Raw genomic sequence first — 25,602 nt, 5'->3', positions numbered from 1 at the left:
ATAAAGGGTTTTGAGATGGAATATGCTAATATATGACGTGGGTGATGATGTATCATTGACACTAGTCAGTCATGTGTTAGGCGAGAAGCATGTCAGGAGATATATTTAATTTGTAATCTGCTTCGAGGTAGTACCGAGAAGCAACTGTTAAGCAGGTACCAGAGTGTGTTTACAGTCTGTCTAAGACCCAAGTTCCATGCCAAGAGTCCATGACAGAAAGATCCACTCTCAGAACATGGTGATACAGAATGAGGTAACACAGTGAAGGAGCCTTTGAAAGCAGCCCGATAAAATTTGGCGATAAAAGGAGGCACACTGGAGAGAGGCAATATTGAACGTGCCCAGTGAACAACTCCTGGCCTTTCCCCCCACCATTTGACTGCCTCAAAGGTTTGCAGAGAGGCCAGCAGTGGGAGCTTTGGAAATGCCATTTTCTCCAGTGCAGAGTACTGTCAGGACTTCATGACAAAGAGACAAAGCTTCAAGTTGGTTAGTTTCTTTATGCAGTAGATCCAGTAGCAAAAGGCAGTCTCTTACGGCAGGGTGTGAAGAAGTACTCTGCAGGTTTTAATTGCATTATTAAGGCATTTGACACCTATTAGAGATAGTGTTACATCCAAGGTAGATGCATCAAATTGGCCAGAAAAAGAACATCAGACTTGAGGGGGGGGTCGGAGAATCGCCGGGGGGGGGTCGGCGTGAATCCCGCCCCTGCCGGCTGCCGAAATCTCCAGCGCCGGGGATTTGGCGGGGGCGGGAATCGCGCCGCACCCCCCCACCCCGCCAGCAATCCTCCGGCCCGCGATGGGCCAAGTGGCTGCCCGGATACGCCGACGTAAATTACACCAGGTACTTACCAGTGGGACCTGGCTCCGCAGGCAGCCTCTGGGGTCCTGGGGGGGGGCGTGGGGGGAACTGGTCCTGGGAGGGGCCCTCATGGTGGCCTGGTCCGTGATCGGAGACCACCGATCCGCGGGCGGGCCTGTGCCGGGAGGGCACTCTATTCCTCCACGTCGGCTGCTGTAACAGTCCGCGATGGCCGACGCGGAGATGAACCCCCCTGCGTATGCACTGGGATGACGCCAGCATACGCTGGCGCTCCCACACATGCGCCAACTTGCGCCGGTGGGTGGAGGCCCTTCAGCGCCAGTTTGCATGGCGCCAAGCCCTCCCACGCCGACCGGCGTGGCGCAAACCACTCAGGCGCCGGCCTAGCCCCTGAAGGTGCGGAGGATTCCACACTTTCGGGGCGGACGACGCCAGAGTGGTTCACGCCACTTCTTCACGGCAGAGTTGCCCGCCCCGCCAGTTTTCGCAGAATCCCGCCCGAGGAGTGGGAGCAGTTTAGAATTCAGCAAAAGAGGACAAAGGATTGATTAAGGAGGGGAAAATAGAGTACAAGAGTAAACTGATGGGAAAATTGAAAACTAACTGTAAAAGCTTCAATAGGTATGTGAATAGTGAAGACAAATGTAGGTTCCTTACAGTCAGAAACAGCAGAATTTATAATTGGGAACAAATACATTGCGGACCAACAAAATACATACTTTGGTTCTATCTTCGCAAAGGAGGACACAAATAATGTACCAAAACTGTTGGGGAACATAGGGTTTAGTGAGAGGGAAGAACTGGAGAAAATCAATATTAACAGGGAAATGGTGTTGGGGAAATTGGTGGGATTGACCACAGGAATTTATTGAATTATTCCTCACTGACCTATATCACCTAGTTAATTCTTATGGATACAGGGCACTGAAGGACAAGCTAATCCTGTGAACGCATAGTCATGGGTTTTCAGCTTGAAAATCTCCCTGACTTTCTGCAGACTAAAGGTGACCTCACATTGGATCAAGCGATCCAGTATACGATGCAGGCTGAACTTAGAACATTTAAATTATAATTTGTTGCGACACTGAGGCTTCACTCTGTAGATTGGCAGCGGCCCCACCCATAAGAGATTGTACCAAATAAATCAAAGGAGTAGGAAATTCAGTGCTGGCAGCATCTGAGATGCCTGCTTTGTGACGTGAAAACCCAGCCGGGGTGTTGAATGCTTCCTGTGTGGCAAAATGGACACTTCAAGCAGTTCTGCAAATACAGAAATTTTAATTGTCACACACTAGCAAGTATTTATGAAATGCATTCCTTCCAAGAAATGGGAAGAAATGGGAAGTTCAGAAACCATTGACCCTACAGGATTCCTTGGGGAGGTAGAAACTTTCACACCAGATTACTGGTCAGTTGTGGTCCAGATTCAAGGCTTCAATATTATTTTAAAACTGACGCTGGAGTGGCTGGTAACACATCAGTGGACGATCTTGACTGGCTTCAGCCAATCTCCCTTTATCCACCAGATATCAAGTCACAAGGTCCAGGCGATGTTGACCTTCCAATCAAAAGCGGGATGATTGCTGCTCCTAGTTACAAAGGGTGAAGGGTGATTGATTCTCTCTCTGTTCTTCATAGTCAGCAGACATCCTTATTGAGTGATGATGTTGGCAGAGATCTAGGAATTATGGAGAAACCAGATGATGCTCATCATTTGAACGACTCACTATCCTTCCTGCAACAGTCTTAAACCTTTTATTTAGAAGCGATGGAACTTCAGCCTTCGGAAGCTGAATAAGTTTATGCACTCAGCAATAAGTTACTTTCTTTCACAGAGACGCTATCCCCTGGACCCAGGGCAGACAAGGGAGTTATGAATTGCTCAGTTTTGGTGAAGTAAGGCCAAGGTGGAGGATGAAGAAAGCACTGCAGTGGACAGTAACCATCCTGATGAAGACTTACTGGACCTGAAGTTGTTCGGCCTACAAATGATTTGTCTTTCCCATTAATTATGACATCGCTGTTGCCTTTATTAGAAGATTCAACCATGTGTTTGGCTGTGCAGCAATCCCACTGAAGCTAACAATGTATCACTACACTATCTCCTGTTGTTCATTAACAGTCTTCCACAGGGAATTCATTGCCTGAGTTCAAGTAGAGTCCATTGAGATTCACACAGCAATAGAGCTTGCCACCTTCACTGGTTAACGATCAAGTGACCCCCATATATCCGGTTCCTGCTGAAAGTCTTAGCTTCAGAGCTAGTGGCCAGCACGGACATTGTGGAAAAATCTTTAACATTTCCGAAGATGCATACTCTTGTACAAATCAGTGTAATAGAGCGAGGTACTACTGAGGAGACTTTTTGTATAACAAATAGGTTTATTAGAAACAACAATGAGGTCCAACTATATATGGGTGGCATGGTAGTACAGTGGTTTGCATTGTCGCTTCAAAGCTCCAGGGTCCCAGGTTCGATTCCCGGCTTGGGCCACTGTCTGTGCGAAGTCTGCATGTTCTTCCCGTGTGTGCGTGGGTTTCCTCCGGGGTGCTCTAGTTTCCTCCCACAGTTCAAAGATGTGCAGGTTAGGTAGATTGGCCATGCTAAATTGCCCTTATTGTCCAAAAAAAGGTTAGGTGGGGTTACTGGGTCGCGGGGATAAGATGGAGGCGTGGGCTTAAATAGGGTGCTCTTCCCGAGGGCTGGTGCAGACTCGATGGGGTGAATGGCCTCCTTCTGCACTGTAAATTCTATAATTTCATGACATGCACAGAGGTACATCAGACAGGCCTTTGCTCCTTGGCTCCCAGGTCCACAATGTCCAGGCCCCTGCTCCCAGGGCCCCGTGCTTTTTTCCCACGATAATACATGTTATTTACTGTTAACTGTGTACAATGAGGACAGGGACACGGGAGGCGGGGGTTGCAATAAAGTACTGACTTTATTATCACAAAGTCACTCTGCCATGGGACATCCTAGGCCTGGTGGAATGCCTCAGCTCCCTGATTGGTTCATTCAACACTGAGGCAGTGTCTTTGTCAATAGCAGGAGGTTGTCTCGAAGTCCCGAAAGGTGCATTGGGACACATTCCTCTCTGCTCCCCTCAGGAGCAGTGGGAAGGGCCTCTGCTGAACCTTCCAGTTGCCTTGCTTCAGGCTCCACCAAAGGACTGTTGGTAGTGGCCACCGGAAACACCTGTTCAGCGAATGGGGCTGCGGCCTCTCGTCTCATAATAGATGGTCTATGTGCTTCCGCACTTGCCTCTCCTGTAAGCCCACCAGCTATGAGACGGGATCAGATTTTGCCACAATTGTCCCTGGCATCCACGATGGTCCGGATACAAAGTTCCTTACGAAAACTAGGTTGCCGGTTTTGAATGATCTGACGCCTTTCACTGAATCGTGATGCTCTCTTCTGAACTAATGTTTTGTTTGTCATCCTTGCAGTTCAGTCATCCTGAAACTTACTTTAAGCTGTTCAGATATACAGACAGCAATGATGCCGAAGAGTCCTGTTCTGCTATTCTGTCGATGATGCAGAAGTGTCTCAAGTCTCTAATTTGTCTCCCTTAAAGGCCGAGAGTACTGAGAATGAATCCGCACAACTGTATCTTGGGGAGGGAAAGAGAGCATGCTGGAGTTGAGCAGAATCTGTAGTTTTGTAATGGTAGTAACAGAAATATGATGTAAATAGTTAAAGACATTGGGCTGGTTTCTCCGATCCCCCAGCTGCGTGGTTCTCGGCGACGCGCCATTTGCTGGCATCAGGATTCGCTACTCCCGCCGCTTGTCAATGGGATTTCCCATTGAAACCATCCTATGCCGCAGGGAAACCCATGGGCCGAGGTGCGCTGCCGCCGAGAACAGGCAATTCCAATGGCAGAAAATTCCGGCCATAGTTTCACGTTGTTAAAAAGTAGAATTGCATACTTTGGGTAGGTGCAGTGTAAATGGCAAACAGATGTGACATGCTGATATATGATGTAGAAGATGATGTACCACTGACATGAGGCAGTCATGTGTTAAACTCTATCTCTCTCTCTCTCTCATGAGAGAGAGAGGGAAAGGTTGGAATCATGTCTTAGAGCCATGTGCCTACTCCAGGACCTGTTTAGATGTAACGTTAATAAACAAATGTTAAGCAAATACCAGCATATATCCACAGCTTGTCTGAGAAACAAGCCCCACACCAAGAGTCCAAGACAGAAGAACCCAATTTCTGAACAATTGGGATCTGCAGGGAACAATTCAGGAGTCAGTAACTTGGAAAACAGATGCCTTGTTTTCTGTACAATGTTAAACTGACGGATTTTCAAAATAAAGTGGGCGGATTCTCTCAGCCCGGGACCGGGCCGGAGAATCCCTGTGACCGGCGCAAACCGCAGAGCAGAGAATCGGCGCCATTGGGGCTGGCGTGGTTGGCGTGGCGACAGTCGGGGGCCTCTCTAAGGGGCCACCCCGCCGATTCTCGGCCTGGGATGGGCCGAACAGCCGTCATAAAAAACCCGAGTCCTGCCAGCGCTGTTCACACCTGCTCGCAGCCAGCGGGACCTCGGAGTTGAAGGGTCCGGCGGTGGCCTGGGGGTGTGGGGAGGGAGGATCCGACCCTGGGCGGGGGCCCTCCGATGTAGCCTGGCCCGCGAGCAGGGCCCACCGATCGGCAGGCCGGCATCTCTGGCTTGGGGCCTTCCTTCTTCCACGCCGGCCCCTGTAGCCCTGCGCCATGTTGCATCGGGACCGGCGCATTGAAGTTAACCACTGTGCATGTGCGCATTGCCGCCGGTGCCACTGCTCAGGCATGGATCCCGCGGCGCCCAGTTCACGACAGGATCAACAGCTGGAGTGTCATGAACCGCTCCAGTGCCGAGCTGGCCCCCTGTAGGGACCAGAATTGCTGACCCTGAGGCCGTGTTGACGCCTTTGAGAAACGCAACAGCGTTTCTGATGGCGTAAACGCTTAGCCTCAGTATCACAGTATCCTGCCCAGAGTTCTTAAGCTGTGTAATGTTGGTTACGCACCTTAAATATGACTGGCTGGTAAAATGGACCTCGGTAATTTTGATGGATCATTGTCTGACAAGCCTGTAAATTTTGTGGGTGGATTAATGAACACTTTGACATTTATGTGGATCATTAGCTGGATGAGAAAACATCAACACATCATGATTGCAGATGTACCAGCAGGGCCTCTGGTCGCTAATAATCATTTTAATTTATAACAAAAACGCAAATTCATCCATGAAAAAGATACATTGCAATGATTTTACCACTGAGTCATATACATTGTAATGAGAAAAGGGCATTTCTCTTTATATTTTTTCAATGGAGCAAAATATAGCCCATAATTTGGAGCCTTGAAAATCATTCTCAAAACCAGTGCAGAATCTGACAATTGTGTACATTAATACAGAAACTGTGGAGGGAGCATGATGTTGGGAATTCTGAAGCGCCTCACACTGTTTTGTGCAATACTGGCTAAGCCAGGTCAAAGAACGCTCACTAATATGTGTCCTGTAAATAAATCAGTTCCAATTAAAAATCGCAAAGAGGTACAGACAGATGGTCATTGGAATTATACATTTCGCCAGAGCTTTAATGGGGGAATATGAGTATAAATAATACAAAGGAAGCAAGATAGTTTGCCAAGAGACTGAGCTAATTAAACATAATAAATATTTCATAATCTGGATGAATTCAGGAAACCTAGATACATATCAACTGGTGGAGAATTTGAAGGACTGAACCGTGAAACCACGCACACATTCGGGTGAAAGTAAAAATGATGCTGTGCTGCACATTTTAGTGGGAATATTGGAAACTGGCCCCCTTGTAATTCGTCTAATTTCTCTGTTGTCACCAACAGACATTGTTTTTATTCTGGCCATGAAAAGGTGAAACAGAGAAAACATGGAGTAAATGCTGCATTCCAAACATTGTCTGCCATGGAACCTTCGTTGACCAGCACGAGTGAGGACTTTTCCCTTGGAATCTGTAAGTTTACTCGGTACATTTACTGTTTAGATATTAATTAGCAGTGACCTTTTTTGTTTGTGTTTTGGAAGAAGAGGGGATGATTAGAGAGGAAGTGGATTCTGAAAGAAATGGCTCATATTATCTGAGAGGAGGAAGGTTATTTTTAAATGTTGGTAAGCGAGCACGTAACATATTTGGTAATAAATTATCAATTTTAAAAAACTTTTTGTTTTACTTCCTTTTCAGATAAACCATCATGCGCATTACAATGGAGTTGAAATTTTCTCAGGGTTGTGCTGGTATACCAGCACGCACCCATTTCACACACACCCTCTCCCCCATCCTCCCCTTCGCCTGCACCCCAAACACCCTTGAAAATGACTGCGTCTGCCTTGGAATGTGGTGGAGGCTCCAATCGTTCTTCACAGGACAAACATCTTCTGGCTGGGCAGATGTGAGAATTCCAGTGTCTGGTATTCCTGGTCCATTGGCTCAGTTGGGCTCTGGCATCTCCTCGGGGGCCAGTGTTCTGACTAGGTTGGCATGTACCAATCTTTAGGTGAACAGATGTAGGCACAACTGATGATAACAACTGTACTAATAAAAGCAATCATTGTGAATGCTTGGCTGAACTCCAGGAATGGCTTCTCCACTTAGATATCAGCTAGTAATCTTTATACTGCTGCAGAGGGGTGCAAATACTTTGTTTGATTGGCATCGCTTTTACACACTGTTTCTTGAAGACATTTCTTTACTGCCTGTATGTTTATTTACACAAAACTAAGAAAACTGTAGTGGATAAAAATTTCTCATGCTGATAATATGCGTTGCTGAGATTGGTTAGCTTTGAAGTGGTCTGACTGGTGATGGAATCTATCACTGAAGCTCTCAGGTGCCATGCAAGGGTAGGCTCACAATGTAAATGTGATGCAAAGCCGTGGACTCTAACAGGAAGCTAAGCACCAACTGTGCATGAGTTTAGCTGCCGCAAGGCTATTCATTTTGCATTGCTGTAAACCCAAGACAGTTGTGCAGCAGCAGTGACACAGTGCCCCCAACATTTAAGGCCTGGGGGGGGGGGGGGGGGGGGTGCAGGCAAGCACAATATGAGTTGGAGAAATTCAGTATGTTGGTGCCATGCTTTGAAAACTTCATCCCTCCCGACTCTCTCTGATCCCACATATGGCATTTTCAAACCAATCGAGCTGATTATAGGGATGTTATCAACACTGAACCTTAATGCTAGCTGCACTTCGTGGAAATCATGGGTGGGATTCTCCCCACTCCAGCGTCAAAATGCGTTGCACTCTGGGCTTCCTTCAAGAAAGTCCAGAGCGATTCTCCTACCTGAAGGGGGCTAGCAGGGTCCCAGAGTGTGCCATGCAACTCTGCCTGCCGATAAGGGGCCCTGCACTTCCGGTCGGGAGTCCGCACATGCACACGGCGGCAGCCTTTGGCGGCCGCCCCGCACGACATGGCGGACTCACAACGTGTAGCAGCCCCAACAATAGAGGCCCGCCCGAGATTGCAGGCTCCTGCGGATCGGTTGCCCCCGATTGATAGCCTGGCTGTTCCTGATGGTGCCCCCCCCCCCCCGGTGAAGGATCCCCCCGCCCATCGCTAGAGTGGCCGTGGACTGACTCCGCAGCCGCCGCCGACCGTTCCCGACAGGCAAATCGTGGTTAGAACCATGCCGTCGGAAACCCGGCCAGTTGTCGTTGGTGAATTGCGGCAGGGGGTGGGGGGGGCTCTGTCAATGGCCCCCTACCTGCGGCGCGGGGCCTGAGAATTGCGCCCATTCTCCATCCTCGCGCCGATCGCGATTTTGGCACGGAGGCTTAGAGAATCCTGCCCCATATCTACGCTTACAATAATTTCTTGATAAACAGTCAGGATGGGTGAGTTCCACATCAGTAGACTACTTTTGGACATTCACTCCTAAAAATATGTAACAGTTCTGCAATTGGAATGGTGTTCGAGTAGTAGTCCCACTAAGATTTAAAAGAAAATGTAAAATACCAAGTTCCTCAACCAAGGTTTAATGATGTGTCTAAGAACAATGGAATCTTTCATTGTGGTTTAAGTAATTCTGATATTTTTTCAGAGCTGTGTGTAAGAAGTAGAATTTTAATTTTTCTGTGTTTGTTGGCATAAAATGAAGGAACAGCTGGATGGGACTGTAATAAGGACCAATGTTCTCGTTTAATTGACCTTGGTGGCTGCTAAGAGCATGAGGGCTTGATGCCAACAGAAAGCTTGGAGCTTTCCTATGGGCTAATCCCTCAACCTCTTTGGTTTAGCAATTGATAGCAAAATGATCTGCATCTTAAATCTCGGCAGGCAAGGCATTGAGTTTCAATTGAAAATACTTTATAGAAGAGAGTTATACACACTGGGAAAGCTTGGCCCGTAACCACCGTTGAATCTTCTGGCGTTGGGACATGGTATGGCGCACATGCACATCTGGATGATGCAGAAGTCCTGACGCATGGACATTCACGCTGAAAACGCCCCAAGTTCAAACTTCCGTTCCTGTGTTTTTCAAGTGCTTTGCTGCAAACATTGCGCTGAATCATCTGAATGTGAAATCTCGGGACAGCGCCAACTTGGTCGGCTTGCCTTGATATTAGGCAAGCACTTATATTGTTTATTTGTACTTTTTGTCCCATCCAGAATCAGCAGGCAGAAGCAAGAGACACGGGGTAGCGTATTTTGGTGGTTTCATCGTTTATAATTGTGTTTATAAGTATGTTTAAAATGCACATAAAGTAAAAGAATGATTTATTTCTATTTTTTTTTAACTTTGGTTTTTCATTTAAGGAACTATAATGGATAAAGTGGGGTTGGAGTGTATGTAATCTTCAGTGATCACTCACTAACGAGTACAGTTGTCCACCTGACTGTTACTGGTCATGTGTTCTGTAGGTCCTTGCGTGGCTGATGAACCCGGTCCAAGAGCTGCATCTTTGACCGCACACGGCAGGTGTTTCCGGGAGGCGGGATTGGTCCTTGGATTCTAGATTGAGGGTACTCCTTTCTCAGGCTCCTTCTATGGGTCTCCTCTTGCCATTGGGTGTCTGAAGAATTGTGTCCCTTCAATCAGTAGGTTCCTTCAAGTAGGTCTCTTCTGAGCAAAGGTGTTTCAGGCATTGACATCTATGTTGCACTTCTTGAGGTAAGCCTTCAGGGTGACTTTGAAGCACTTCCTTTGCCCTCTTCTTGTTCGGGAGCCTTCCTTGAGCTGGGTGAAGAAGATTTGCTTTGGTAGTCAGGGCTCTGATATACTAAGCACGTAGCCGACCCAGCGGAATTGTATTCGGATGATCATAGCCTCGATGTTGGTACTCTTGGCTACTTTAAGGATGCTGATGTTAGTACACCTGTCCTCCCAGCTGAGGCGGAGCTCAAATATATTTGGATTTTGCAATGTATTTTAAGCTGTGTTGTTTAAAAGTCTCTCTGATGTAATATTGACCTTTACAAACTTCAGTGGTTACTTCAAATGCTTTAGAAAATTTTAGTGTCTTAATTGATGTATGCAAGCCTGCTCAAAGCTAATCTGAACTATCTCTCTGACAGGTATTGCATAATCCAGTGCGGATTCAAAATCTGGAGTCAGGCTACTTGTCCGCCTGATGAAGAAGCAAATCAATTACCCTTCTCTGAGAGTGTACAGGCACAGGATACCATATGAAATTATTTCAGAGGAGATATGTGTCAGGAAACTGTACTTCAGTAAGGAAGCAATGGAACATCTTTGTGAAATGTTGAAGGAAGATCTGAAGCTAACCTCTACCTTCCACACTGCCTTAACAGTGAAGATGAAACTTGTGACAGTTATAGTGTGTTGTGCAGAGCACAATTTTTCCCTTCAACATGGACTAAGAATTTTACCCAGGCGATGACTTGCCAGCACAAATGGAGGAGCTAGACGAAGGCAATATGGAACCTGATGCAAACATCCCTCCTGGTGCAGGTGAGTAAACCCAGGCTCCAGCTGATGCAAGGACAGAGTGAGACCACCTGGCAGCTGCTACTTTTGGATATCAAACACTCCATCCATCACTCCCTTCCCCGCCACTCGCTTCTCTTCTACCCTCCCATCCCGTCCCCCTCCTCTCCCTCCCATCCTTCCCTTCCATCACCGTCCCCGCTCATCTTCCTCTATTTAAAGAGGACAGAGAGCCATTATGTAGATCCCAAAAACAAAAAGTATATATATATATTTTATTGATCATTATGTTAAAATGTAAAGATATATTTCATTGCAAGAAATTTGGAAATGTTGAGGTAGTTGTTAAATGAAATGCCGTACAGCAACTGAAATGTTAACATGATATCAACGTTTTGTATTTATAACATTAAATTTGTTGATAAATGCTTTCCATTAAACATAACAAACTTCTGCAAATGCCTTATTTAAATATTTAATTATTAAATGATTATAACTGAATAACATATTTGAAGTAAACAAGGCAGAAAAATACTAATGATAATCACCAACCCAAAAAATTAGTGTTTCAAAACATTTTGGGTGGGAATGTCCGTTGCCCGACACCAAAGTCGTAATCGGCGATCGGGCGGAGAATCGATTCCGATGCCGGAATTTGGGCTGGTGCCGGTTTGACGCCGGTTTGTGATTCTCCGGCATCATCATGATGTGCACTGCGTGCAGTTTCAATGCCGTTGGCGCCTCATCGGCCATCCCATTCGCGATGCTCCATCCCTGATAAGTCGAGGTCCCGATGGCACGGGACACGTGTGCTGACACAAATCGTGAGCCTGGCGTAGCAGCTGTGGCCGGGATCCATGCCGCTGGCCAGGGGGGCTTTTGCAAGGGCTGGGGGGACTGGTGGGGGGTGGCCAGGGGATGGGCTGTGGGGTCACGAATGGTGGGTTGGGTCCGCACATGGCCGGCACCATGCTTACAGCACAACTGCTGCAGGTCATCAGCCGTGCGCATGCGCAACTCGGGAGCCGGCAATTCTCCGGCCGTTTGCGGTGGGTGATGGCAGGAGTTTTGGTCGGAGCTGGTGCTGGCCCCTCGCCTGTACCGGAATCGGTGAGGGGTTCGAACCAATTGGTTTCACATAAACCTTGCGCGGAGTCTCCACTTACCCGCAGAAACATAGAATCCAGCCTTTTACCTCACAGTATGGCCAGCTGTACAGAACAATTAAAAAAGGAGCAAGCGGAAGAAAATGGGTTGGTACGGAAACCCCGTCCAGTCAGTGAATGCTCTTGGTCATTATGGTCGTGTTTTGCCTGTAGAAAGAAATGGAAATATCAAGCACAGAGATAGCTGAAAGCCTGTGCCCTCGGAGACTTTAACCATAATAACACTTGTGGCCAGGTTAAAACCATCTCTATGGTGAAGGCATCTTATAGATATGGCACCTCAGAAAGTTAGCAAAGAATCTTATTTACACTGGACTGGCTCATCCATAGCACAACCAATGTTACTGCATTTTTGACACGCTCAGAAAGTTAGCAAACAGGCATCAAACAGATATCATTGTGTGCTAGCAAGATTGCATTTGATACATCGAAAACTGAGTAAGCAGAACAACCATTATTCCCTTTCTTAACTTTTACAGTCAGAAACTAGAATTTGAATTTCCAGCAGTTGCTTTATCTATTAAGGGCAGCACGGTAGTGTAGTGGTTAGCACAAATGCTTCACAGCTCCAGGGTTCCAGGTTTGAATCCTGGCTTGGGTCACTGTCTGTGTGGAGTCTGCACATTCTCCCCGTGTGTGCGTGGGTTTCCTCCGGGTTTCCTCCCACAGTCTAAAAATGTGCAGGTTAGTTGGATTGGCCATGATAAATTGCCCTTAGAGTCCAAATTGCCCTTAGTGTTAGGTGGGGTTACGGGGATAGGTTGGAGGTATGGGGTTGGGTAGGGTACTCTTTCCTTAGAGCCGGTGCAGACTCGATGGGCTGAATGGCCACCTTCTGCACTGTAAATTCTATGACTAAGATAGCTGCACAGTATCCAACTCATCATCCGTGAAGTTCTGACTTTTTTTCTTCTTGACTCAACTTTTGAGTTGCCATTTTCTAAATTAAACATGCAAATACTTTTTAGGACGCCACACGTAAAGTTAGACAATTGCTGATTATTATAGCAGTTTCATAGACTTAAAACAAATAACAAAACCTATGTTCTGTTATAAATATTGAATAATAATCACCTTGCATTATAAAAGAATTAAAAATTACACTTTAAATGTGCCAATAGAACATAGAACATACAGTGCAGAAGGAGGCCATTCGGCCCACCGAGTCTGCACCGATCCACTTAAGCCCTCACTTCCACCCTATCCCCGTAACCCAATAATCCCTCCTAACCTTTTTTTTTGGTTACTAAAGGCAATTTATCATGGCCAATCTACCTAACCTGCACGTCTTTGGACAGTGGGAGGAAACCGGAGCACCCGGAGGAAACCCATGCAGACACGGGGAGAACTTGCAGACTCCGCACAGACAGTGACCCAGCGGGGAATCAAACCTGGGACCCTGGCACTGTGAAGCCACGTGCTATCCACTTGTGCTACCGTGCTGCTTACCAATAATAATAGCACTGGTTGTTTAAACAAAATAACAAAAACAAATGAAACAAAAACTGCAACGTACCTTAATAATAGCAGGAAATCATTTGGCTATCTCTGTCTTCACATTAAAACGGCTCTTTTTTTAAATTGTAGAGTACCCAATTCATTTTTTCCAATTCAGGGGGCAATTTAGCGTGGCCAATCGACCTACTCTGAACATCTTTGTGTTAAGGGGGTGAAACCCATGCAAACACGGGGAGAATGTGAAAACTCAACATGGCCAGTGACCCAGAGCCGGGATCCAACCTGGGACCTTGGCACCGTGAGCCTGCAGTGCTAACCACTGTGCCACAGTGCTGCCCGTAAAACTGCTCTTTTACAGCATGCCCACAATGGGCATTCCCAATCTGTCATTTAGGGTTGTGACTACACTCCACCTGCGGCGTGGGGGCCTGCACATTCTGCCCCGACACAGGCCCAAGGCTGCTGCAGGAGTCGGACATTACATCGGGATTTCTGAGCAACGGTAAGTGGCCACTTTGTTCAATTAGTATTGGCAGGCTATGGCCTCCCGCCAATACAAGGAAGGTACGGACCAAAGTCTTTGACTTCAGCGTGAACTATGAGCATTGCTACATCATGCAGAGTGGGTTTTGGGGCTCCTGATTTAACCTTGGATGTCTGTCCCCTGCAACACTGCTCCTGTTACAGTCCCTTTCATACTCCTCTAGTGTAAGGATGTCAAAGCACATGTCATGTAATTATGCAGCATTTCTGTGTACACCCTACAGTGCCCAATTAAAGTCATCAGCTCTATCAACATTCAAGAAGCTCAACACCATCCTGAACAACGCAGCCTGATTGATAGATACTTCATCTACCACATTATACATTCTCTTCACACATTTAGTGGTGCATTGTGACTGACTTTCATCTGTTTCAGTAGCTAGTTATTCCTGGAAGAGGTCACTAGTCTATTGCCAGTGGTATTTGACTTAAGAGGCGCCACTTCGCATCAGGAGTCTCTGCTACCCTTACCACTTGACATTGGCATGTTGGGAGGATTTTGCAGTTTGCTACACTCAGACTGTTTTCCGCGTTATCAGCGCATCTTCCTTTACCATCAAGTCCTGTGGTGAGACTTGAACCCAGAGTTTCTGTTCATAGGCAGGGAAGCTTCCTATTGTGCCACAAAAACTTCCCAATCTGGAATGCACTTCAAAAATGATGGGAGAGACAGATTCATTCATAGTTATAACAATAAAGTCGCCCAGAATAACTACTCTATCATTCTTGTACTTTTCCCAATTTTCTTGCAAACCTGTTCCTCGACATCCGTCCTTGGGCAGACGGTGGCACAGTAATTAGCACTGCTGCCTCACAGTGCCAGAGACCGGGGTTCAATTCTGGCCTCGGGTGACTATTTGTGCGGAGTTTTCACTTTCTCCCCGTGTCGGTGTGGTTTTCCTCCAGGTGCCCCAGTTTCCTCCCACTGTCCAAAGATGTGCAGGTTAGGTGGATTGGCCATGCTTAATTGCCCCTTCATGTCCAAAAGATTAGGTGGGGTCATTGGGTTACGGAGATAGGGTGGAGGTGTGAGTTTAAGTAGGGTGCTCTTTCCGAAGGCTTGTGCAGACTCGATGGGTCGAATGGCCTCCTTCTGCACGGTAAATTCTATGATTCCCACTAGTTGGCAGACTATAAACCACACTGAGCAATGTAATTGCACCTTTTTTGTTCTTTGGATCTTGCCAAATAATTTCTGTCCTTGAACTACTTAAAAGAGGATTTCACAAACAAATTGGTAAGTGTCTGAAGGGAAAGTATTTGCAGTGCTGTGGGGAGAGGGTAGTATAGTGGGATTAGCTAAATTGTAGAAAACCGGCATGGACTTGATGGGCCAAATGGCCTCCATATGTGGTGCAACAATTCTATGATTCTGCATTCATTCCCACCGCCATCAATGCACCCTAGTGGGCACTTTAGCTATCTACGTGAGGTGCGTCAGTAATTTGCCAAACCTTCTTTGAAAACACCGTCCATACCCATGACCTCTGCTACCTATGGCGTCAAGGGCTGCAAGTAAAAGAAAGAATGATTGCATTTAGATAGCATCTTTCATGACCACAAAATATCTCAAAGCACCTAACTGTCAATTAAGTATTATTGAATTGTAAGTCACTGCTGTAATGTAGGAAATAGAGAAACCAATTTGTACACAGGAAGCTCCTACAAACAGCATTGTGATAATGACCAGATAATAATTTTTTCTGACATCAATCAATTTTTTTTAAATTCGTTCATGGGATGTGGGCATCGCTGGCTGCCTCAGCATTTATTGCCCATCCCTGAGGCATTTAACAGTCAACCACATTGCTGTGGATCTGGAGTCAGATGTAGGCCAGATCAGGTAAGGACGACAGATTTCCTTCCCGAAAGGGGATTAGTGTACCAGATGTTTACAACAATGGTTTCATGGTCATCATTAAACTTTTAATTCCAGATTTTAAAAAAAAAGCAAATTTCACCATCTGGTGTGGTGGGATTCGAACCCAGATGCCCAGAGCATTATTTTGGGTTTCTGTGTTAGTAGCCCAATGACAATACCACTGCACTACTACGTCCCCATAATAGGTGATAGATGTTCTCCAGGATACCAAGAGTAATTCTCCTGTTACTCTTTGAAACAGGATCTTTTACTGAGATGGCAACTTCAATGGTGCAGCACTGCCATGCTGGTGTGCCAGCCTCAAGAGTGGCACCTGAATCCAGAACCTTCTAACTTCAAGGTGAGAGTGCTACCGGCTGAGCCACACAGCCACATGGGAACACCATCAAACAAAGTTCCTCTTCAAGTCCCACACCGTCTCGACTTCGACTGTCACACTGTTTCTTCATTCAGGGCAGCACTGTAGCACAGGGCAGCACGGTATCACAAGTGGATAGCACTGTGGCTTCACAGCGTCAGGGTCCCAGGTTCGATTCCCCGCTGGGCCACTGTCTGTGCGGAGTCTGCACGTTCTCCCCGTGTCTACATGGCTTTCCTCCGGGTGCTCCTTTCCCCCCACAGTTCAAAGACGTGCAGGTTAGGTGGATTGGCCATGATAAGTTGCCCTCGGTGACCAAAAAAAAAGGTTAGGAGGGGTTATTGGGTTGCGGGGATAGGGTAGAGGTGAGGGCTTAAGTGGGTCGGTGCACTCGATGGCCCGAATGGCATCCTTCTGCACTGTATGTTCTATGTTCATTGTCGCAGGTGTCCCATTTAACAGTGCTTTGAGAACACCTTCACGAAACAGATTGCAGAGGTTCAAGAATATGGCCCAAAACCACATTCTTAAGGCTGACTCGGGATGGGTAATAAATGCTGGAAAGACCAATGATGCCCATGTTCTGAGAAAGAATACAGTTTAAAAAATATATCACAGATTTCAGATTTAGACTTTACCTATCAATGAGGTAAAAGTGTGAAAAATCACCCTTCCTATCTTCCTGATACAAATTTATTTTGGCCAAATCAAAATGTAAGTAATAGCATCAATGGCATTGACATGCCCGCCTACAAGAGCCACACATCCAAGGTTTGCAGGCCATATGCAGCTGCAGGGCAACAGCTATGGATAACCCTGCTCTCTTGTCTTACCGGTGCTCCATGCATTAGATCTTTGACTAGTGTGCAACTAGCAACAAAACCAAAACTAAGGCAAAAGGCCAGAAAGGCTTTTTTATATTGACAACAGCATCCCTTCCCTGCAGTACTTAAGAGCGTGGACTCGATCATGATGATCAAGCCATTCTCATACAGTGCACTGCTTCGTCTGCTGATGCACATTCAATCAGGCACCAGGATCCTGAGCTTTGTTGTGATGCTGAGAGTGTGCCAGCTGGTGATCAACACTGTTGATTCCAGTTGACATGCAGGCTATCAGCTCATCCGCAAGCGAGAGAAATACTTGTTTTCATGCTCCCTCCTCCGACAACATTTGGATGCTGTGCCCCAGGGCTCGTCCTCGGGCTGTTGTAATAGCCTGATTTTAAAAACAACTTCAGCCGCCTTTAGGGGTTCAGACTCTTCCTGCAGAAAAATATCCAAAGGCAATTTATGTAGACTTGCAAAAGAAGGACGGATGCTGAGATAAAACCGTTGAGAGGAGTGGCCTAAAACCTATCCAAAGGATTGGGCCTATCTCGTCTTGAGGGATGGACATCTGTGGAACCTCAGGCACAACCACTTGCACTGGAAAGTTGCAAAGCGCACTTGGCAATCTTCAAATGAACCTCACAGAATCACGGAAGGGAGTCATTTGCCTCTTTGTGTCTGCAATGGCTACTCAAAGGAACTATTTACCTCATACCATGCACCAGTCTTCTCCTCATAACCCTGCACATTCTTCCTTTTCAGATAATAACCCAATTCCCTCTCAAATGCCTCAATTGAACCTGCCTCCATCACACTCCCAGGCCTTGCACCCCACATCCCAACCACTTGCAGCGTAAAAAAACTATTTTCCTCCTGTTGCTGTTGCTTCTTCTGCATATTCCCAAAATCTGTGCCCTCTTGTTCTCCATCCTGCCAACAATCGGAAGAGTTTCACCCTGTCGAAGCAGTCCAAACACTTCATGATTTTGAATATCTCCATCAAATCCCCTCTCAACCTTTTCTTCTCCAGGAAAAGCTTCTCTAATCTATCGAATTCATTGAAGGACCAATATTGTGAATTGTTTCTGCACTCTCTCTAATGCCTTCACATCTTCCCTAACATGTAGAGCCCAGAACTGGACACATATCCTAGTTGAGGCCGAATCAGTATTCATTTAAAAAATAAATTTAGAGTACCCAATTCACTTTTTCCAATTAAGGGGCAATTTAGCATGGGCAATCCACCTACCCTGCACATCTTTGGGTGGTGAGGGTGAAACCCACACAGACACGGGGAGAATGTGCAAACTCCACACAGACAGTGACCCAGAGCCGGGATTGAACCTGGGACCTTGGCACTGTGATGCAGCAGTGCTACTCACTGCGCCACTGTGCTGTCACCCCGAATCAGTATTCTATATAATTTAAGCATAAGGTCCTTGCTTTCGGATGCCACTGTTAATAAAGCTAAGGATATTGCATGCTTTATTTACCATTCTCTCAACCTACCCTGCTACTTTCAATGACTAAGCACACATACACCCAGATCCCTCTTTTCCTGCAACATCTTTTGAATTACATATCCAGCAGAGGGCAGCAGAGCAGAGCTACTGATTGGCTGTTCCGGGGAAATTTGCATACGTGCAGTGCGGTCAGCCTAATTTGAAGGTGTACCTGCGAGGGAGACCCGAGGAGTTTGAGTGAAGGCAAGCATCCAGCAGAGGGCAGCAGAGCAGAGCTACTGATTGGCTGTTCCGAGGAAATTTGCATACGTGCAGTGCGGTCAGCTTAATTTGAAGGTGGTTTGTGGAGGGGCTGTTGTCAAGTGACAGTTAAACCCGAAACACTTTCTCAGTGTTTCCCCCCCTACCTCCTCCTCTAACCAAAAAAAAAAACACGGTCATTGGGAAGCGGGAACAGGGGCCTGTCGTGAAGGTGAGTGAGTGCCTTTAAATTTGCTTGCCTTTCAGCGGAAGCAGGGTTTGAGGGAATATCAGGTAAGCTCTTCCTTTCTTGTTCTTGGTTTTTTTAAATCTAGAGGTAATGTCAGGGAAGGCAGTACAATGCTCCTCCTGCAAAATGTTTGAGGTGAGGGACGCCGTCAGTGTCCCTGCTGATTTCATCTGTGGGAAGTGCACCCAACTCCAGCTCCTCAAAAACCGTGTTAGGGAACTGCAGCTGGAGCTGGATGAACTTCGGATCATTCGGGAGGCAGAGGGGGTCATAGATAGAAGCTTCAGGGAGGTAGTTACGCCAAAGAATAAAGATAGATGGGTGACGGTGAGAGGGGCTGGGGGTAAGCAGTCAGTACAGGGATCCCCTGTGGTCGTTCCCCTTAGTAACAGGTATACCGCTTTGGATACAGTTGGGAAGGGGGGGACTTACCTGGGGTTAGCCATGGGGTACAGGTCTCTGGTACAGAGTCTGTCCCTGTTGCTCAGAAGGGAAGGGGGGAAAGGAGTAGAACATTAGCCATTGGAGACTCCATAGTTAGGGGGATAGATAGGAGATTCTGTGGGAACGAGAGAGACTCATGGTTGGTGTGTTGCCTCCCAGGTGCCAGGGTCCGCGATGTCTCAGATCGTGTTTTCGGGAACCTTAAGGGGGATGGGGAGCAGCCCCAAGTCGTGGTCCACATAGGTACCAACGACATAGGTAGGAAAAGGGATAGGGATGTAAGGCAGGAATTCAGGGTGCTAGGATGGAAACGTAGAGCTAGAACAAACAGAGTTATTATCTCTGGGTTGTTACCCGTGCCACATGCTAGCGAGTCGAGGAATAGGGAGAGAGAGCAGTTGAACATGTGGCTGCAGGGATGGTGCAGGAGGGAGGGTTTCAGATCCCTGGACAATTGGGGCTCATTCTGGGGTAGGTGGGACCTCTACAAACGGGATGGTCTACACCTGGACCAGAGGGGTACTAATATCCTCGGGGGGAGGTTTGCTAATGCTCTACGGGAGGGTTTAAACTAGTTCAGCAGGTGATTGGGAACCTGAATTGTAGCTCCAGTACACAAGAAGCTGAGAGTAGTGAGGTCATGAGTAAGGTTTCAAAGTTGCATGAGTGTACCGGCAGGAAGGAAAGTGGTCTAAAGTGCGTCTACTTCAATGCCAGGAGCATCCGGAATAAGGTGGGTGAGCTTGCGGCATGGGTTAGTACCTGGGACTTCAATGTTGTGGCCATTTCGGAGACATGGATACAGCAGGGCGAGGAATGGTTGTTGCAGGTGCCGGGGTTTAGATATTTCAGTAAGTTCAGGGAAGTTGGTAAGAGAGGGGGAGGGGTGGCATTGTTAGTCAAGAACAGTATTACGGTGGCTGAGAGGACATTTGATGAGGACTCGAATACTGAGGTAGTATGGGCTGAGTTAAGAAACAGGAAAGGAGAGGTCACCCTGTTAGGGCTTTTCTATAGGCCTCCAAAAAGTTCCAGAGATGTAGAGGAAAGGATTGCAAAGGTGATTCTGGATAGGAGCGAAAATAACAGGGTAGTTGTTATGGGGGACTTTAACTTTCCAAATATTGACTGGAAACTATAGTTTGAGTACTTTAGATGGATCCGTTTTTGTCCAATGTGTGCAGGAGGGTTTCCTGATGCAGTACGTAGATAGGCCAACAAGAGGCGAGGCCATATTGGATTTGGTACTGGGTAATGAACCAGGACAGGTGTTAGATTTGGAGGTAGGCGAGCATTTTGGTGATAGTGACCACAATTCGATTACGTTTACTTTAGCGATGGAAAGGGATAGGTATAAACCACAAGACAAGAGTTATTGCTGGGGGAAAGGCAATTATGATGCGATGAGGCAAGACTTAGGATGCATCGCCTGGAGAGGAAAACTGCAGGGAATGGACACAATGGAAATGTGGAGCATGTTCAAGGAACAGCTACTGCGTGTCCTTGATAAGTATGTACCTGTTAGGCATGGAGGAAGTGGTCGAGTGAGGGAACCATGGGTTACTAAAGCAGTTGAATCACTTGTCAAGAGGAAGAAGGAGGCTTATGTGAAGATGAGACGTGATGGTTCAGTTGGGTCGCTTGAGAGTTACAAGTTAGTTAGGAAGGCTCTAAAGAGAGAGCTAAGAAGAGCCAAGCTTTGGGCAGCACGGTAGCATGGTGGTTAGCATAAATGCTTCACAGCTCCAGGGTCCCAGGTTCGATTCCTGGCTGGGTCACTGTCTGTGCGGAGTCTGCACATCCTCCCCGTGTGTGCGTGGGTTTCCTCCGGGTGCTCCGGTTTCCTCCCACAGTCCAAAGATGTGCGGGTTAGGTGGATCGGCCATGCTAAATTGCCCGTAGTGTCCTAAAAAGTAAGGTTAAAGGGGGGGGGGGGGGGGAGAGAGGGGGGGAGTTGTTGGGTTACGGGTATAGGGTGGATATGTGGGTTTGAGTAGGGTAATCATGGCTCGGCACAACATCGAGGGCCGAAGGGCCTGTTCTGTGCTGTACTGTTCTATGTTCTATGTTCTATGACATGAGAAGTCTTTGGCAGGTAGGATCAAGGATAACCCTAAAGCTTTCAATAGGTATGTCAGGAATAAAAGAATGACTAAGGTAGGGCCAGTCAAGGACAGTAGTGGGAAGTTGTGCGTAGAGTCCGAGGAGATAGGAGAGGTGCTAAATGAGTATTTTTCGTCAGTATTCACACAGGAAAAAGACAAAGTTGGCGAGGAGAATACTGAGATACAGGCTACTAGACTAGAAGGGCTTGAGGTTCATAAGGAGGAGGTGTTAGCGATTCTGGAAAGTGTGAAAATAAATAAGTCCCCTGGGCCGGATGGGATTTATCCTAGAATTCTTTGGGAAGCTAGGGAGGAGATTGCTGAGCCTTTGGCTTTGATCTTTAAGTCATCTTTGTCTACAGGAATAGTGCCAGAGGACTGGAGGATAGCAAATGTTGTCCCCTTGTACAAGAAGGGGAGTAGAGATAACCCCGTTAACTATAGGCCAGTGAGCCTTACTTCTGTTGTGGGAAAAGTCTTGGAAAGGTTTATAAGTGATAGGATGTATAATCATCTGCAAAGGAATAATTTGATTAGAGATAGTCAACATGGTTTTGTGAAGGGTAGGTCGTGCCTCACAAACCTCATTGAGTTCTTCGAGAAGGTGACCAAACAGGTTGATGAGGGTAAAGCAGTTGATGTGGTGTATATGGATTTCAGTAAAGTGTTTGATAAGGTTCCCCATGGTAGGCTATTGCAGAAAATACAGAGGCATGGGATTCAGGGCGATTTAGCAGTTTGGATCAGAAATTGGCTAGCTGATAGAAGACAAAGAGTGTTGGTTGATGGGAAATGCTCTGACTGGTGTCCAGTTACTAGTAGTTTGCCACAAGGATCTATTTTGGGGCCGTTGCTGTTTGTCATTTTTATAAATGACCTGGAGGAGGGCGTAGAAGGATGGGTGAGTAAATTTGCAAATGACACTAAAGTTGGTGGAGTTGTGGACAGTGCAGAAGGATGTTACAAGTTACAGAGGGACATAGATAAGCTGCAGAGCTGGGCTGACAGGTGGCAAATGGAGTTTAATGCAGAAAAGTGTGAGGTGATTCATTTTGGAAGGAATAACAGAAAGGCAGAGTACTGGGCTAATAGTAAGATTCTTGGTAGTGTGGACGAGCAGAGAGATCCCGGTGTCCATGTCCATAGATCCCTGAAAGTTGCCACCCAGGTTGAGAGGGTTGTTAAGAAGGCGTACGGTGTTTTAGCTTTTATTGGTAGAGGAATTGAGTTTCGGAGCCATGAGGTCATGTTGCAGTTGTACAAAACTCTGGTGCGGCCGCATTTGGAGTATTGTGTGCAGTTCTGGTCGCCACATTATAGGAAGGATGTGGAAGCATTGGAAAGGGTACAGAGGAGATTTACAAGAATGTTGCCTGGTATGGAGGGAAGATCATATGAGGAAAGGCTGAAGGACTTGAGGCTGTTTTCGTTAGAGAGAAGAAGGTTAAGAGGTGACTTAATTGAGGCATACAAGATGATCAGAGGATTAGAGAGGGTGGACAGTGAGAGCCTTTTTCCTCGGATGGTGATGTCCAGCACGAGGGGACATAGCTTTAAAATGACCGGATATAGATATAGGACAGATGTCAGAGGTAGGTTCTTTACTCAGAGAGTAGTAAGGGCATGGAATGCCCTGCCTGCAACAGTAGTGGACTCGCCAACACTAAACGCATTCAAATGGTCATTGGATAGGCATATGAACGATAAGGGAATAGTGTAGAGGGACTTTAGAGGGGTTTCACAGGACGACGCAACATCGTGGGTCGAAGGGCCTGTACTGCGCTGTAATGTTCTAAAAGGACTGTCCCTTTTACTCCATGATGTATAACTTTGCTCACAAGTGAGCAGAGTATCTCCTGAGTGAGATACAGCCAGAGTGAATTTGAGTTTTTGGGAATTTGGAGCATCATGGTAATTTGGTGCTGAGGGGAAAGAGGTACTTTTTGCGTTTTTTGTTTTCTAACTTTATTAATTTTCAGACAGTGGTCTTGCCCTGCTGCAGATGTAGAGGCTACAAGGGAGAGAGCAAGTAGGGGTAAGTTATGGGTAATTTGTTTCTCCAATTTAAAGCTACATTAAGGAAAGATAAGAGTGCTGGCTTTAAAAAAAAATAATTTTCTAATTGGCATAAATTTGAGGTAAGAGTCTTTTAAGCTAAAAGTACGACTGGGCAGCTCGGTCCCCTGCCTTGCACCACCTGCGGCATGTGGGAATTCCTAGATGCTCCCGTGCAGTCTGGATAACCACGTTTACAGAAAGTGCCACCGATTTGATCAGCTTGAGGTTTTGGAGCTTGATCATCAGCTGGGGGCACTGAGGTGCATCCGCACAGCTGGGAGGTGCATGGATAGCACATTTTTGCGAGGTGGTCACCCTGCAACTAAAGGAGGTGCAGTCAGAGAAGGAATGGATGACCATCAGTCAGAAGAAGGGGGGCAAGCAGATAGTTTAAAAAGCCCCAGAGTGCATCTCATTCAAGAACTATTTTCTGTGTTGAAAAATCATGAGAGTGATAGTTCCTCTGGAGAGTGCAGCCAGAGCGAAGTTCATGGCACTGATGGCAGCTCAGCTGCACACGGGATGAGGAGTTAGAGTGGAAGGGCAACAGTGGTAGGGGACTCAATAGTGAGGGGTGCAGACAGGCAATTCTGACTCCAGGATGGTATGTTGCGTCTCTGGTGCCAGGGTCAAAGATGTCACTGAACGCCTGCAGAATATTCTGAAGGGGGACAGCAAACAGAGGTCGTTATTCACATTGCTACCATTGATATAGGCAGAAAGAGGGATGAGATCCTGCAGCAAGTGTTTAGGGAGTTAGGTAGCAGGTTGAAAAGTAGGACCTCAATGGTTGTAATCTCTAGTTTACGACTGTAGCCACTTGCCAGTGAGCATAGGAATGTGTGGCTGAAGACATGGAGCAGGAGGGAAGGCTTTAGTTTCCTGGATCACTAGGTCAGTTTCTGGGGAAGTTGGGACTCGTATTGTGCGGGATGGTTTTCAACAGAACAGAATGGGAGCAACATCCTTGTGGAGAGGTTTGCTAGTGCTTTTGGAGGGGGTTAAACTAATTTGGCAGGGAGATTGGTCGCAGTTTGGAGGTACAGTGGGGGTGATGCACAGTCAAATATAGGAAATAAACTATATCAATCTGGAAGGCAATACAAAGCGAGGCATGTTAATGCATGAGGGAATATGGCAAGGCTGGATGGCATTTATTTGAATGCAAGGAGTCTTACAAGTAAGGCTGATGAACTGAGGGCATTGAATAACACATGGGAATATGATATGACATTGCAGGGACATGGTCGAGGAAGGGGCAAGACTGGCAGCTCAATATTCCAGTGTATAGAGTCTTTAGGTGAGACAGCGCAGCATGGTGGCTAAGAGGTTAGCACTGCTACCTCACAGCACCAAGGACCCGGGTTCAATTCCGGCCTTGGGTGACTGTCTGTACGGAGTTTACACATTCGCCCTGTTTCTGCGTGGGTTTCCTTCGGGTGCAAATGGAATTTTGTCCTTCATTGCTGGAGGGATGGAGTTTAAGACTACGGAGGTTATGCTGCAATTGTATAATGTGTTAGTGAGGCCACACCTGGAGTATTGTGTTCAGTTTTGGTCTCCTTACTTGAGAAAGGACATACTGGCACTGGAGGGTGTGCAGAGGAGATTCACTAGGTTAATCCCAGAGCTAAAGAGGTTGGATTATGAGGAGAGATTGAGTAGACTGGGACTGTACTCGTTGGAATTTAGAAGGATGCGGGAGGATCTTATAGAAACATATAAAATTATGAAGGGAATAGATAGGATAGATGTGGGCAGGTTGTTTCCACTGGCGGATGAAAGCAGAACTAGGGGGCATAGCCTCAAAATAAGGGGAAGTAGATTTAGGACTGAGTTTAGGAGGAACTTCTTCACCCAAAGGGTTGTGAATCTATGGAATTCCTTGCCCAGTGAAACAGTTGAGGCTCCTTCATTAAATGTTTTTAAGGTAAAGATAGATAGTTTTTTGAAGAATAAAGGGAGTAATGGTTATGGTGTTCGGGCCGTAAAGTGGAGCTGAGTCCACAAAAGATCAGCCATGATCTAATTGAATGGTGGAGCAGGCTCGAG

The sequence above is a fragment of the Scyliorhinus canicula genome, chromosome 10, assembly GCF_902713615.1.
Source record: "Scyliorhinus canicula chromosome 10, sScyCan1.1, whole genome shotgun sequence".
Lineage (NCBI taxonomy): Eukaryota > Metazoa > Chordata > Chondrichthyes > Carcharhiniformes > Scyliorhinidae > Scyliorhinus > Scyliorhinus canicula.
Note: the sequence above shows the minus strand (reverse complement) of the source record.